Source organism: Chiloscyllium plagiosum, unplaced genomic scaffold (assembly GCF_037043375.1).
Source record: "Chiloscyllium plagiosum isolate Xiang-an unplaced genomic scaffold, Cpla_swu_hap1 HiC_scaffold_2, whole genome shotgun sequence".
Classification (NCBI taxonomy): domain Eukaryota; kingdom Metazoa; phylum Chordata; class Chondrichthyes; order Orectolobiformes; family Hemiscylliidae; genus Chiloscyllium; species Chiloscyllium plagiosum.
In genome coordinates, this window is record NW_028270140.1 from 77,647,264 (window position 1) to 77,664,130 (window position 16,867).

A 16,867-nucleotide genomic window follows, 5' to 3' on the forward strand; every position below is an offset into this window, starting at 1 on the left:
TTAATTAAAGACATGTTAGAAGAGCTGAAAGGTTATAAAACTGCAAGGTTACCGTTACCTGTTATGAATTTGTGATTGACTGTATTGTGAGATAAATCAGAAGCTTGGTCGTTTGTCAAATTATCTCCCAGAGATGTTATAGAATGGTTATTCAAACACTAATAAACTTATATTTTTTCTTCATTATTATAATAGGATTAATCTATTTATTTTAATAATGGGATAAAAGAGGCAGTGAGAAATTTGATATGAACTATTAAATAGTTAAACAATAACACTGCTCATAGTAACCTCCAAGTTAAAGCATTTACTGCCACTGTGTCATTGTTTTTACTGTTTCTCATATCCTTGGTGTGTAATATAACCTGGATCATCCAATTACAAAGGTACTGGGGCAGAAATTTCAGGAGGTTCCACTCCAACAGGATAAAAGCGGAACTCTTGATCACACATGTTTTGTAGCCATGGGTCCCATCTCAAATTATAGTGGCAGGGCGATTACATGGTTAGGGTGGAGTGCTGGCACTTCACCTGCACTGCTTGTTGTGTTATATCTCACAGTCAGTATGCCAGTGTACCTCTTAAAGATACAGTATCTCAATATACCTTTAGGAGAAATACCTGTGATATCATCAACATGACATCACATTTGAACTGAAGGTATATTGGAACTCAGGACCTTTGCCTCAATAGCCTTCCATAGTAGAGAATTCCACAGGCTCCCCTACACTTTAATGAAGAATCTTTTTCCCTGGTCTTAATCCTGAATGGTCTACCCCATATCCTGAGATTGTGTCCCATAATTCTAGATACCCAAACTAGGGAAAACATTCTCCCTACTTTAATCAGTTCAGCCTTGTCAGAATCTTATACATTTCAGTCAGATCTCCTCACATTTTTTTAGTTGAATACAGGCCCAGTTAACAAATATTCTCATCAGACAGTCCTGCTATCCCCTGTATCAGTTTAGTGAACCTCCGTTGCATTCCCTCAATGACAAGCATATTCTTGCTTCAGTAGTGAGACCAAAACTCTAGGATGTAGTTGCAGAAAGGCCCCATATAAATGCTGTAAGACATCCCTATTTCTGAACTCAAATCTTTTTGCAAAAACGACTAATATACCATTCGTCTTCCTCATTACTTGCTTCACTTGCATGCCCAATTTCATTGGCAGATGTTCAAGGACAGCCAAATCTTTTTATGTACACACATTTACCAATATTCCTTTATTTAAATAATACCCTTCCTTTCTGTTTTTCATAACAAAATGCATAACTTCGTACTTAGCCAAATTGTACTACATCTGCTATGTGACTGGCCACTTGTCTAAACTACTTTGAAGTATCCTGCTCACAACACAAAATCCCATCCAGTTTTGTGCCATCAGCAAACTTGGAAATGTTGCATTTCCTTTCCTCATTCAGTTCATTTATATATCGTGAATTGCTAGGGCACAAGCATTGATTGTTGCTCTCGCGCACTAGTCTCTGTCTGCTATTTGTTAAAATCCTCATTTGTTCCCACTCTCCATCTCTGTCAACCAGTTCTCATTCCATGCCAATTTGTTACCCGCCATCTCAGGCACTTTAACTTTGTCCAATAACCTCTACTGAGAAATCTAATCTTCTTAAAATCCAGATACACCATATCCACAGGTTCTCCCTTATTTACTCTCCTAATTACACCTTCAAAAAACTCCAGTACTTATGAACAAGGAATAAGAATAGGCCTCTCACTTCTTCAAGTCTGTTCAGCCATTCAGTACAATTATGGCTCATCTGATTTTGACTTTAACCTTTGCTCAACCTCAACTCAACCCTTATAATCCCCAATAAGTTTTCCTCCCCTTGGTAATCCTGAATTAGTCTAATGCTGGCTTAAAAAAATTAAAGAATCTGCATCCACAGCCTTTAGAAAGACTCACAACACTCTGGTAATTTTTGTTTCCCTTACCTTTGCCTTAAGTCAGTAAGTCATGCCCGAAAAGTCATTTCTCCTGCTCCTTGGATGCTGCCTGACCTGCTGCGCTTTTCCAGCAACACATTTTCAGCTCTGATCTCCAGCATCTGCAGTCCTCACTTTCTCCTTAAGTCAGTAACCACCTATTTTAAAATTATGAACCCTAGTTCGACATTCACCCACTGATCAAGTCCCGTCAAAATCTTTTATGTTCCAATAAAGCCATTTATGACTCCTCTAAATTTAAGAGGATACAGGACTAATCTGTCTATTCTTTCGTCATAAGGCAATTCACTCATTCCAGAGACTTATCTAGTAAACCTTCTCTGAACTACTTGCAATACATGATCATCCTTCCAAAAGTACAGTTAACAGTATTGTCCATGGTACTCCAAATATGGTCTCACCAATGCCTTGTATAACTGAAGCATGATATCTCTTCTCTTGAATTTAATTCCCCTCACAATAAACTGTAACATTTCATTAGCTTTCCTGATTACATTATAATACCTGTGTAATAACCTGTGATTCATGCACGAGAACACCCAGATCTCTCTTGATCTGAAGTTTGAATAATGATGTAATACCATTATTCAATAGGGAGAGAGACAGACAGCAGAAATCTACAAGTCAGTTGGCTTAACATCTTTGTGAAGGAAAACATTAAAATCTACAATTAAACAATTTATACCAGGCACTTAGATAAGTTTAAAGGTCATCAGGAAGAATCTACATGGTTTTCTGAAAGGGAAATCATGTTTGGCCAATCCATTGGAGTAGCTTTAGGTGGGGCGGAATGGTGGCACAATGGTTAGCACTGCTGCCTCACAGCGCCAGGGACCCGGCTTCGATTCCAACCTCGGGCGACTGTCTATGTGGAGTTTGCACATTCTCACCGTGTCAGCGTGGGTTTCCTCTGGTTTCCTCCCAAAGATGTGCAGGTTAGGTGAATTGACCATGCTAAATTGCCCATAGAGTTAAGTGCATTAGTCAGGGGTAAATACGGGGAATGGGTGTGGGTGGGTTACTCTTCAGAGGGTTGGTGTGGACTAGTTGGGCCGAAGTTTCCACACTGTTAGGAATCTAATCTAAAAAAAAGTCACCTCATACTCTTTATCTGTGATTCTTTTGCCTTTCTGACATTTCTAGTCAATATGTTTTAAAGTCTTGCATGATTATCAGTGTGCACTCTGACAAACTTTTGTTTTCTCTATGGGCTGTGGTTAAGGAGATCCAGTGGATGCACTGCACTTAAATTTCCAGAAAGCATTTTACAGAATGTCACATCAAAGGTTATTACAGGAAATAAACATTTATGGTGTAATGGGTAAACAATTGAGATGGATATGATTCGAGTACATACGTACATGTATAGAAGTCAGCATAATTTTGTTTTTTTTTTCAAGTTGGCAAGATGTAACAAGTAGCATGCTACAGAGATGATGCAGGGATTTCAATTATTTATAATTTATATAATTATATTATGAATTGGGATAAAGATACAGAAGTTACCGTTGCCAAGTTTGATGATAAAACGTTAGGAGCAAGATAAGTTATGAAGAGGAACGGATGAGGCTATAAAAAGATATAGATAGGTTAATGAGTGATCAAAGAAGTCACAGAATGAAGCATAATGTGAGAAAAGGTGAATTTATCTATTTTTGCAGGAAGATAATTTTTTTTATCTAAACAGTGAATAGGTATCTGGATGTTCTCACGTTTGAATTACAAAAGATTAGTATGTAGGCACAGCAAATAATTAGGAAAACTAATAGAATATTATGTGGGGCATTGAATACAAAAGTGAAAAGATTATGCTTCAATTATGCATCGCACTAGTGAGAATGCATCTGGAAAACTGTAAACATCGGTCAACTCATTTAAGAAAGTATATAAATACATTGGAAGCAATTCAGAGAAGGTTTTCCACATTAATAACTTATCTTAAGAGGAAAGGTTGGAATGGTTAAAATTGTATCTGCTAGGTAGATGAGAATAGGTACCTTGTTTGCAACATATAAGATTGTTATGGGTGTTGACAGAACAGAAATAGAAACAATGTTGTCTTTAATAGGCTAATCTAGATTTAGGTGTTACTGCTTAAATATCAGAGGTGACCCATTTAAAACTGAAATGAGGCAAAATGCATCTTAGAGTCATGGAGTCATGCAGCGTGGAAACAGACACTTTGGTCCAACCAGTCCATGCCGAATATAAACCATAACTACCTGCTCCTGGCCCATATCCCTAAAAGCCTTTCCTATTTTTGTACTTATCAAGCATCGCCACTATGCCTGTATCCTCCACTTTCTCAGGAAATTCATTACACATGCGGACCCCCTTTTCTGTAAAAGGTTTGCCCCTCATTTCTTTTTAAAATATCAGTCATCTCACATTAGAAATCTACCAATCTAGGGAAAGACACCTTCCATTAACCCAATCTACACCCCTCTATAAGATCATGCTCCAGTGAAAAAAGTCCCTGCCGATCAGCCTTTCTTTATAGCTCAAATCTTCGAAACCTGGTAACATTCTGGTAAATCTCTTTTGAATCCTTTCCAGTTTAATAAAATCCTTCTTATAAACTGGATGACCAGAACTGGACATAGTTTTCCAGAATAGGCCTCACCAATGTCTTGTACAACCCAACATAAATTTACAACTTCGATTGTCAAAGGACTGAGCAATGAAGGCAAGTATGCTAAATGCCTTTTTAACCACCCTACCTATATATGACACAAGTGTCCCATTGTCTACCTCTCAGCTGCTCCATGCAGCTGGCTATTGCTATCGCTATTTTCTTTAGATTAGATTACTCACAGTGTGGAAACAGGCCCTTCGGCCCAACAAGTCCACACCAACCCTCTGAAGAGCAACCCACCCAGACCCATTCCCCTACATTTACCCCTTCACCTAGCACTACGGGCAATTTAGCATGGCCAATTCACCTAACCTGCACATTTTTGGACTGTGGGAGGAAACTGGAGCACCCGGAGGAAACCCATGCAGAGAACGTGCAAACTCTACACAGACAGTTGCCTGAGGCCAGAGTTGAACCCAGGTCTCTGGTGCTGTGAGGCAGCAGTGCTAACCACTGTGCCACCGTGCAGCCCATTATGCTGGAATTAAAATGCACTTCCTTTCAGCTTTCCACATCCCCTCTCAACATTTCTGTCCCATGGGCCCCAGACACAATATTTGCTCACTGTAATGGTTGGTCCAACTAGGCAATTTCTTATTGAGGTACTTTCATAGTGCCTTCTCCCACTCTGGGTACTGCGCCATTTCTCTCATTGTTTCCTTTTCATTTACTGCTTTCTGTCTTTTTCTCTCTCTGTCTCTGTCTCATTGGTCTCTGACTCAAAATTAGCTGCTTTTTCACCTCTCAGTACCCCTGGATCCACAGTACTTTTCACAACCTCTAACCTTGACCCAATTCTAGCTTCTCTGTATCCGCTGTGTCCCCGACCTAAATATTTGGTTTCTCTCCACCTTGTGGGTCTTCTGACCTTCTATTCAGGTTCCTTGCCTCAGTTTTCTGCCCTGTAGTACCCTATACTAGATTTTGCTTTTTCATTGGACCTCAACTGTACATTGACTCTGGCTCCCTCTACTTTCTGTGTCCCACTCAGGTTAGTCCTGGGCACAGGACTCGAATGGGTACAGGGTCTGCCTCTTGCTAAATTGCAGCATGACTACACCCACACCCTGGACTAGCCTGGCTCTGGCTGTTTGCCCTCCTCACATTACAAGCATTTAGTCTATGGCCCAATGACTGGCTGGAAACCCGAGCCTTCTTTCACCCACTCGAATCCTGACTGTCACACTGGGCAGCTGCCCTTCTAAATCAGACTTTGGCTGCATGTTTGAGTATTCAAAGTTGGTGGGACTCGATTTTGGAGGTTATACAAGCACTTTTATTCGAGACTCATCTGGGGCTGGCCAATATTGTCCGTGTTTTGGACACGCTGACCAGTTTATGTATGAAAAATTCTTTAGTCAAGCAAACCTTTCAGTGAAGTCAAAAATCACACAACACCAGGTTATAGTCTAACAGGTTTATTTGGAAGTACTAGCTTTTGGAGCGCTGCTCCTTCATCAGGTAGCTAGTGGGCAGGATCATAGGACACAGAATTTATGGTAAAAGATCAAAGTCTACTAAAACTGATGTGATGTACTGAACAAACCTAGATTGCTGTTAGGTATTTAATCACTTAGAATGGAGTTGCAAGTTTAGATTGACTAATATGTAAATCCCAGAGTTTATTTCAAGTCAGCATCCAGAGATAACTTAAGGATTTATTTTTAAAAAGGTGACAGCTCAGCTCAAACAATGCATTAAAAGTGTGAGGTTAGAGTTTGTCTGTATCCCAACCTTGAGTCAGACTGGTTCTATTTCCAAAGTAGGAATTTTATAAAATATCACATGGACTGACTGCTGACAGATTGTGTGCTTTTTGAACTCTCTCTCTCCCTCACACACACATACAGACACATATAAGTCCATGGGATGAATTTATATTTGCAGACTTGTATTTACAGATACATTCCATTTTGTACAAAGCATTCCTTATTAAAAGGGGCAGCACGGTGGCTCAGTGGTTAGCACTGCTGCCTCACAGCACCAGGGTCCCAGGTTCGATTCCAGCCTTGGGCAACTGTCTGTGTGGAGTTTGCACATTCTCCCTGTGTCACATGGATTTCGTCCGGGTGCCCTGGTTTCCTCCCACAGTCCAAAGATGTGCAGGTCAGGTGGATTGGCCACACTAAATTGCCGACAGTGTTAGGTGCATTAGTGAGAGGGAAATGAGTCTGGGTGGGTTACTCTTCAGAGGGTCGATGTGGACTGGTTGGGCTGAAGGGCCTGTCTCCACTTTGTAGGGAATCTAATCTAATCTAAAAAATAGCACCATGTGAGCATTTCTCAAATTCCCACAATATTTACTCTGCATCTAGCTCTATCGGTCTGCAAAAGGATATTACCCAGCAAAAGTTTGGGCTGGGCTGTTGGATTCTCCTTCCTCTCCAACATAGGACTGGCTCTTTTCCATGAAGGTAAGTCTCACAGGTCCTGGTGGATCTTCTCCTAGTTCTTCTGCCACATGGTTTTCTGCCATGAGCCTTCCAGAGAGTTTGTGTGTTTTTATTACCCCTCACCCTGGAATATTGTGTGACCTTTGGCTGATAGGGTCATGAGCAGGATCACAAGCATCCAAAGGGATTGCACCAACGCCCTTCACTATTGCAATACTAAGGACATATAAAGTACCAGAAAGTCTTATCAACACTTCCCCAATATGCAGCCCTCTGGCTGGTCATAACTGGTGTAATGAAGATGTGGGCGTACTCTACCTTTAAGGGAGTTAAAAGCTTGCAAAAACTACCTGACAGCAACACGTATTCTGAAAAAAAAAACAATGTAACATGTGCTCCAGCTACTGGGGTAGCTCAGGTAACCTGGAAATGACAAAACAGATTCGTATTAGGCCAATCAGTTTACCCCAAAAAAACCAAACTCCAATTCAGTATGAATTTAGTATTTATAGAGTCATAGAGTCATAGAGATGTACAGCATGGAAACAGACCCTTTGGTCCAATCTGTCCATGCCGACCAGATATCCCAACCCAATCTAGTCCCACCTGCCAGCACCCAGCCCATATCCCCCCAAACCCTTCCTATTCATATACCCATCCAAATGCCTCTTAAATGTTGCAATTGTACCAGCCTCCACCACATCCTCTAGATTTTGACGATCTTAAAAGCCAATGACACAATCTGATGCTTTGGGGGCATAAGACCTGGGAAAATTGAACAGTTGAGAGGAGAACTGCCAAGCTAAAATAAAGACTGTCTGAATAAATAACTCTCTTAAAGCATGGCACAGTGGTTAGCACTGCTGCCTCACAGTGCCGGAGACCTGGGTTCAATTCCCGTCTCAGGCAACTGTCTGTGTGTAGTTTGCACATTCTCCCCATATCTATGTGGGTTTCCTTGAGGTGCTCCGATTTTCTTCCACAGTCCAAAAATGTGCAGGTTAGGTGAATTGGCCATGGTAAATTGCCCGTAGTGTTAGGTGAAGGGGTAAATGTAGGGGAATGGGTCTGGGTGGGTTGCTCTTCGGAGGATCGGTGTGGACTTGTTGGGCCGAAGGGCCTGTTTCCACACTGTAAGTAATCTAATCTAATTTAACCTTTATCGATCAGTCACCCCAAGAAGAAGAAAAGACGACCAGAATATAGAGAAAACCAAAAGCTACCTGGTTTTGAGATAAGACGTTTTGTTTTGTAAATCATAATCAGGGTTAAATCCTTTCTGTGCTGCTAGTTTACAGTAAGCAGGAGAGTTTACCCCGTGTCGTGACACTGGTTACCCTGAACCTTGAGAACCTTTTTTGTCTTGGTTTCCACTGTTCTCTGTAGCCAATAACTGCTGTGTGCTCTTTAATTTAGTTTGGCCAATTTTCTTTTAGGCTTGATTTCTCTGACCACGGGTCAATTTAGAATGTCCAACTTTAGATTTGGATTTAGATTTTATTGTCACATGTATCTGAACACAGGAATACAGGAATATAGTGAAAAGTGTACAAAGTCACCATTCTTTTGGCCATATGTTTGTTTGACCACATACTTCTTGTTGTACAAATATTACTTGTCACTGCCAAACCTAAGCACTGTTCAGCCTTCTGTATGTGGATACAAACTGTTTCAGTGTCTGTTACTGAACACTTTACTGTCATGAATGAACAATCTCACTCCTGACCTTATAATGGAGCAAAGGTCAGATGAATCAGTTTGTTAAAATTATCCTTGTAATCGACAGCACTCTGACAGCGATGTCAGATTAAAGATAATGATGAGTTTGCTATTTTCAATTTCCAAAAGGAGCCATTTGATGCCAAAGCAAAGATAATAGATTCCCTGTATGATCAATTAATATTGTGTGTTATGATTTCCATAGAGACCATTAGTAATTAGAGAGAAATTCAAACTCCCAGTTATTTACCGAAGGAATGAAGTCATTAAATTCCATAGTTTAAAATAGATAAATTTTACTATCAAAGAATAGAGAAAAACAAACACTCCTCAATAAGAACCATCTTTAGGCATTACTTGTACTTTATGTCAGAAATACAATAAATGACACTTATGTATACTTCATTATAAAATTCTCAACAGAACCCTACCATGTTCGCTCTGGTTTCTCTCAGGAAGTCTTTGGCTTACTTATTGCATTCTTGAAGAGACTATCCTCCTTCTTTGGAGAACTCCAAACTTTTCCACAGCTGTTTTCTATGGTCTGGGACATTTTAGCCCAAGACTGAACTCCACTCGAAATTCCTGCATCATAACTTTGTCAGGAATGAGAAACATCTTTGGTTTATAACACTTCTAATCGCCTGGTCCACAGATGTTTCCCAATTTTTGCCAAATTATTTTTCTCTGCATCTGAACTCAATGCTTACACCCATCAGCTTGGCTGTTTTTACCTCCAATCAAAAACACTTGCTGGAAAATTCCCACAGCAAACTTCCCAGCATTCCAACCAAAACTTCTTCCTGAATGTGAAGGGAATATCTCTATGGTAACAGCATTTCTTTGAGATGCCCAATAAATATTTAGAAAAAATTAACATTTAGCTTCAAGACTAAACTGTTAGATTTCAAGATCTGCCTCTAATGGAGTTACCAACCTTCTCTCCAGATTTGCTGGTTCCTTCCAAGAAAGGTGTTTTAGCTTTGTCGATCTGAAAGCTACAGGTATTGTAAATATCTATTCTCTATCAAAGAAAACTTAGAGGAAAAATAGCCATTGTGTGGCATTCACATCTCTGCCTCAGACTCCTTTCCATGAACATGTACTCGTAATTATCTTAAGAGTGTGTGTCTATTTCTCAAAACTATGTCCTTTCTACTTAAATTTAAAACTTCAATTTCTAGAACTAAAATTGATAGCTCTAAATCACATAAATAATGGAATCAATTATGTAGAATATGTATAAGATTTCTTGGTCCTTCACATAACTTTATGCAGTTCTCAGTTGTTGAGAGTTCCTCCACTTACACAGCTGCCGCAGAAAGGCTGCCAACATCATGATAGACCCTTCACACCCCGCTAATGATCTCCTACAACTGCTTCCATCAGAGATACAGAAGCTTGAACACATTCAGCAGTAGGTTCAGGGCAGCTTCTTCCCAGCCATTATTAAACTATTAAATGGACTCTCTGGCCTCAAATAATGCTAATCTTGCTAACTTTGTTCTCTCTTTTATACCCTGTGTAATGTTATCTGTATGCGTCGAAGTGAATCTTATATTCTGTACATCTTTGCTTACGATGATCTGCCTATACTGCTTATAAACAAAGCTTTTCACTGTACTTCCGTACAAGTGACAATAAATATATTTATCAATCAATCAAAGCATAATAGGAAAACAATTACTGGGTAAATTTAATATAGCAGATGTCAAGATGTCAGTCATAGATTCATGCATGATTCTCTAACCTCCCACACTGTAGTTTTTTCTAGATAGGTTGGAATTGTAGAGCAATTGAGACTTCTGTAGCAAGTAACTCTGATTCTGACTCTTTAAAGCCTGTCCATGTGCATCTAAAAGCCACAAGTCACGTATATGATGGAATAATCTCCACTACACTGGATGAGTGTCCCTCCAACAGCACTCAAGACGCACAACACCATCCAGGACAAAGCAGCCCACTTTACTGGTGCCACATTTAACACATTCATTATTCACTACCCTCACCACCAAAGCACAATGCCAGCAACCTTTATTATCTACAAGATGCAGTGCAATACCTCATGGCTCCTTAGACAGCATCTTCCAATTTCATTAACTGTGCCACCTAAAAAGATATGGGCAGCAGATACATACAAAGTTTCTTGCAAGATACAGGCTAGTTTCCCTCTAAGCCGTGTACTATCCTGAGTTGGAACAATATTGTTATTCCTACACTGTCACTGTGTCAAAATCCTGGAAAACTCTCCCGAAGAGCACTGTGGGCATATATACAACACCAAGATTGCAGTAGCTCAAGACGGCAGATTAGCAGCAACTTCAAAGAGCAATTAGGGATGCGCAATAAATGCTGACCTCGCCAGTGATTTTCAGATGTACTGAGTGATTTTTTTTTCTTCCTGGTAACCCGACATAACTGCCTTGAAAGAAAATGTCGGGGCCAATATTTTAATGGGAAAGGAATCGGTGTACGATCTAAAGAAATTGATCCACAACTCTGGCCACTTTAAAGCAAATTGTTTGAATTCTGTTTATGTGAATTATTTCACACAAATAATAGATTTAAGTAATTTTGATTGTCTCACCATGCTAATTACCAAGCCATCAATCTATTACATTTCTGTCTTGAGCCTTTGCAATCAGCTTATTAGCTGGTCTAGTGTGTATCATTTTTGCAGTTTGATTGTGTCCTGAGGGGTGTAAATTGCTTCCTAGTTTCCAAAAAACTGCTCTGAAACCAAGGAGTTCCAGAGTTGATGTATATGTATACCACAGGAAGAAATGTGGACAACTTTGATTAATTATGCCCAATATCTAGCCATTTTACTCTTGTAGCATGCAGAACTAAAGGGAAGAAAGTCTTATAATCTAGACTGTTAATAAAGATTTCAAGTTCTGTTCTCACTGGGCTGGATGTTATGCTGTCCATCTGCCAGATTTAAAGTTTGGGCTGGACATAAAATCTAGTGGACAGATTCCTATAGCAATCTGAGTAAAGGCAAGTCATAGAGTCATAGAGTCCGAGAGCGTGAGACAGGCTCTTTGGCCTAAACTGGTCCATGCCAACCAAAACATCCAAACACACTAACCCATTTCCTTGCACTTGCCTGATATCCTTCTTAATCTTTCCTAACCATGTATTTATCCAAATGCTGTTTTAAACGTTGTTAATGTACCCGCCTCAACCACATCCACTAGCAGCCCATTCCATATGCATACTACCCTCTTTGAAAAAACGTTCCCCATCAAATTCACTTTTATTCTTTCCCCTCCAACCTTAAACTGATGTTCTCTCGTCCTCTCGTCCTATTCCCCAACCCTGGGTAAAAGACTGATGCATTCACCCTATCCAAGCCTCTCATGATCTTATACACCTCTATAAACCTCCCCCACCCCTCAGTCTCCTATGTTCTTAAGAAAAAAGTCCTAGCTCTTTGTAAATTTCTTCTGTACTCTTTTCACTTTCCTATAGCAAGGTGACCAAAACTGAAGATGAAACTCCAAGTGCAGCCTTACCAACATCCTATATAACTGCACCATCACTTCCCAACTTCTATACTCTATGCTGATGAAGGCCAATGTGCCAAAAGCCTTCATCACTGCCCTGTCTATCTATGACTCCACTTTCAGAGAATCGTGCAACTGAACTCCAAGGTCTGTACCACAAATGCCCTTAAGGCCTTACCATTCACTCTGAAACTCCTAAATTGATTTGATTTTCCAAAATGCAAGGCCTCCCACTTATCCATATTAAACTCAATTTGCCATTTCTCAGTATCTTCCCCTGCTGATCAAGGTCCTGCTGCAATTTCTAACAACCTTCCTCATTGTCCACAATACCATCTATTTTAATGCCATCTGCAAACTTACTAATCATGCCTTGTACATTCTTAGAACATAGAACATAGAAAAGCACAGCACAGAACAGACCCTTTGGCCCATGATGTTGTGCTGAGGTTTATGTAAAATATAGTAACTTAACCGACACACCCCTCAACTCACTGCTATCCATGTGCATGTCTAGCAGTCACTCAAATGTCCCCAATGACTCTGCTTCCACCACCACAGTTGGCAATGCATTCCATACATTCACAACTCTCTGCGTAAAGAACCTACCTCTGACGTATCCTTTATACATTCCTCCTAATATCTTCAAACTATGATTCCTTGTACCAGTCAATCCTGCCCTGGGGAAAAATGTCTGGCTGTTGACTCTATCTATCCCTCTCATTATTTTGTACACCTCGATCAGGTCTCCTCTCTTCCTCCTTCTCTCCATAGCGAAAAGTCCAAACTTATTCAACCTTTCTTCATAAGTCAAACCTTCTTTGCACCCTCACCAAATCCTCTGTATCTTTCTTATAGTAGAGTGACCAGAAAACCAAGCAAACAACTCATTTAGGGCTTCCCCTATCTGCTCAGACTCAACGCACAAGTTCCCTCCGCTATCCATGATCGGCCCTACCTTCTCCTGGATCATTCTCTTATTCCTCATGTATAAGTAAAATGCCTTTGGGTTCTCCCTAATCCTTCTTGGCAAGCCTTTTTTGTGCCCCCTCCTGGCTCTCCTCAGTCCATTTCTGAGCTCCTCTCTAGCAAGCCTGTAATCTTCTAAGGCTATGCTAGATCCTTACTTCCTCCACCTTACATACGCTGCCTTCTTCCTCTTGACGAGAAGTTCCTCTGTTCTCGTCATCCAAGGTTCCTTAATCTTACCCCTTCTTACCTGTCTCAGAAGGACAAATTCATACATCACTCGCAACAACCTATCCTTAAATGGTCTTCCCAACTCCTGTCTGATAACGTCATAATTTCCTTTTCCCCAATTAAATATCATCCTTTGGTAACTGCTCCTTTCCCACTCCAAGGCTATGCTAAATGTGAGTCAGTTGTAATCACTTTCACCAAAGTGCTCTCCCACCATGAGATCTGACACCTGTCCTGGCTCGTTGCTGAGCACCAAATCAAAAATGGCCTCTCCCCTTGTCAGTCCGTCTACATACTGAGTAAGGAACCTCTCCTGAACAAATCTGACAAAAATGGCTCCATCCAAAAAAGCGGCTCCATTCAAATCATTGATACAGATAACAAACAGCAATGGGCCCAGCACTGAACCCTAAAACAATCCATTTGTTGCAGTCTTCCAGTTCCACAAGCATCCTTCCACTATTACCCTCTGCTTCCTATTGTGTATCCAATTTGCCAGCTCCTTCTAACCTTCCAGAGTAGCCTACCATGTGGAATCTTATCAAAGGCCTTACTGAAATCCATATAGAATATGTCTACCAACCTGCCCTTGTCAACCTTCGATGATCACTTCATCAAAGAATCCAAACAAATTTATGAAGTATGATCTTCCATGGACAAAACCATGCTGACTATTTTTAATCGAACCCTGTCTTTTGTCAGAAGTTGACCATAAATGTTATGAGAGTCATCTTGGTACTGAGACTATCTTTTATGCTTTTGCAAGTGGCATGGCAGAGTTCTTGCTAGGCAGTGGCTTAATGCAAATTGACAGTCATTATTGATAGTTAAAGATTTTGATAATACCACAACTCACCTCATTAGCATCCACACTTCCATCTTACCAAAATCATTGAACAATTCTGTTGAAAGAACACTTTGCATGTTGGGTGCAGCAGTCTTAAGTCGAGGAAGTGTATGTCTTGCCATAAAGAGCATTGAAAGGTCACAATTGCATCATATTCCAACAGTCTATGCAGATAACAGGTTGAATATGCTGCCAGCCAATGACCATATCTCAAAGTCTAATGGCAGTTCTCCAAGGCAAAGTCTTTTGAGGTTGGGGTGAGCAGGCTCATATTGACAAATAAAGCCTACAGGGTTCACAGGAAGTGTTACCAGGAGGGAATTTACCAATAAATAAAGGTGAAACCAGGAAATTATTTTCCAACGAAAGCTTGCTGTCACTTTCCATTTTCCTAAAATTGCAACTGTGTACTGGGAAAGACCACAGCTTAAACCACACAAACGGGTGATATAAGCACCTTGAACTGTGAGGGAAGGGGCTGAAAAATCCAGCAATGGAAAGCCATTTAAGGGGCAAAAATGTTACATATAGTCCCATTCAGGGCATTACATGCACACCAGTGGCTCTCAATCCCTGATATTCTTTATCTTTTGTCTAACTGTGTATGACATTATTTCTAAGCCATTTCATGCAGAACAACATCTTTGACCACTGAAGCCAATGTTGCCACACTAATACCTGTGCACCTGGATAAATCGTGTCTAATTGCCTTTTTTCGACAGTGTTCACTATAGAAAATGAAAATGTTAGCGAGGAAGATACAGAGATACTTGCATCTAGACTAGAAGAGATTGAGGTTCACAAGGAAGAGGTATTAAAAATACTGCAGAGTGTGAAAATAGACAAGTCCCCTGGGCCGGATGGGATCTATCCTAGGGTCCTCTGGGAAGCAAGAGAAGAGATTGCCGAGCCTTTGGCATTGATCTTCAAATCATCATTGTCTACAGGAATAGTGCCTGAGGACTGGAGGATAGCAAATGTGGTTCCCTTGTTCAAAAAGGTTAGTAGAGACAACCCTGGTAATTACAGACCAGTGAGTCTCACTTCAGTTGTTGGTAAAGTGTTGGAAAAGGTTAAAAGAGATAGGATTTATAACCATCTAGAAAAGAATAATCTGATCAGGGACAGTCAGCACGATTTTATGAAAGGTAGGTCGTGCCGAATGAATCTTATTGAGTTTTTTAACAAAGTGACCAAACAGGTAGATGAGAGTAAACCGGTCGATGTGGTGTATATGGATTTCAGCAAGGCGTTCAATAAGGTTCCCCACAGTAGGCTATTATACAAAATGCAGAGGAATGGAATTGTGGGAGACATAGCAATTTGGATCAGTAATTGGCTTGCTGAAAGAAAACAGAGGGTTGTAGTTGATGGAACATATTCATCTTGGTGTCCAGTTACTAGCGGCGTACTGCAAGGGTCGGTGTTGGGTCCACTGCTGTTCGTCATTTTTATAAATGATCTGGATGAGGGCTTAGTAAATTTGCGGACGACACTAAGGTCAGTGGAGTTGTGGATAGTGATGAAGGTTGCAAAGAGACATAGATAGGATGCAGAGCTGGGCAGAGAGGTGGCAAATGGAGTTTAATGTGGACAAGTGTGAGGTGATACACTTTGGCTGGAGTAATTGGAATGCAAAGTACTGGGCTAATGGTAGGATTCTTGGGAGTGCAGATGATCAGAGAGATCTCGGTGTCTGTGTACACAGATCCCTGAAAGTTGCCACCCAGATTGACAGGGTTGTTAAGAAGGCATACAGTGTTTTGGCCTTTATTAATAGAGGGATTGAGTTCCGGAACCAGGAGGTTATGCTGCAGCTGTGCAAAGCTCTGGTACGGCCACACTTGGAGTATTGTGTACAGTTCTGGTCACCGCATTCTAAGAAGGATGTGGAAGCTTTGGAAAGGTGCAGAGGAGATTTACTAGGATATTGCCTGGTATGGAAGGAATGTCTTATGAGGAAAGGCTGAGGGCCTTGAGGCTGTTCTCGTTGGAGAGAAGAAGGTTGAGAGGTGACTTAATAGAGACATACAAGATAATCAGAGGGTTAGATAGGGTGGACAGCGAGAGCCTTTTTCGAAGTATGAGGATGGCAAACGCGAGGGGACACAACTTTAAAGTGAGGGGAGATAGGTATAAGACAGATGTCAGAGGTAGTTTCTTTACTCAGAGAGTAGTAAGGGTATGGAATGCTTTGCCTGTATCGGTAGTAGATTCGCCAAGTTAAGTGCATTTAGGTCATCATTGGACAGGCAAATGGATGTATATGGAATAGTGTAGGTGGGATGGGCTTCAGATTAGTACGACAGGGCGGCGCAACTTCGAGGGCCGAAGGGCCTGTATTGCGCTGTAATGTTCTATGTTCTATGTAAATGCACTGTTAACATTGCTTACTGATGGAGTCATAGAGTCACTACAGCATAGAAACAGACCCATCAGCCTTACTTGTCTATGCCAACCAGATATCCCAAACTTAACTAGTCCCATTTGCCTGTGTTTGGTCCATATCCCTCTATACCTTTCCAATCCATGTACTTGTCCAAATGTCTTTCAAATGTTGTATTGTACTCACCTCTTCCATTTCCTCTGGCAGCTCA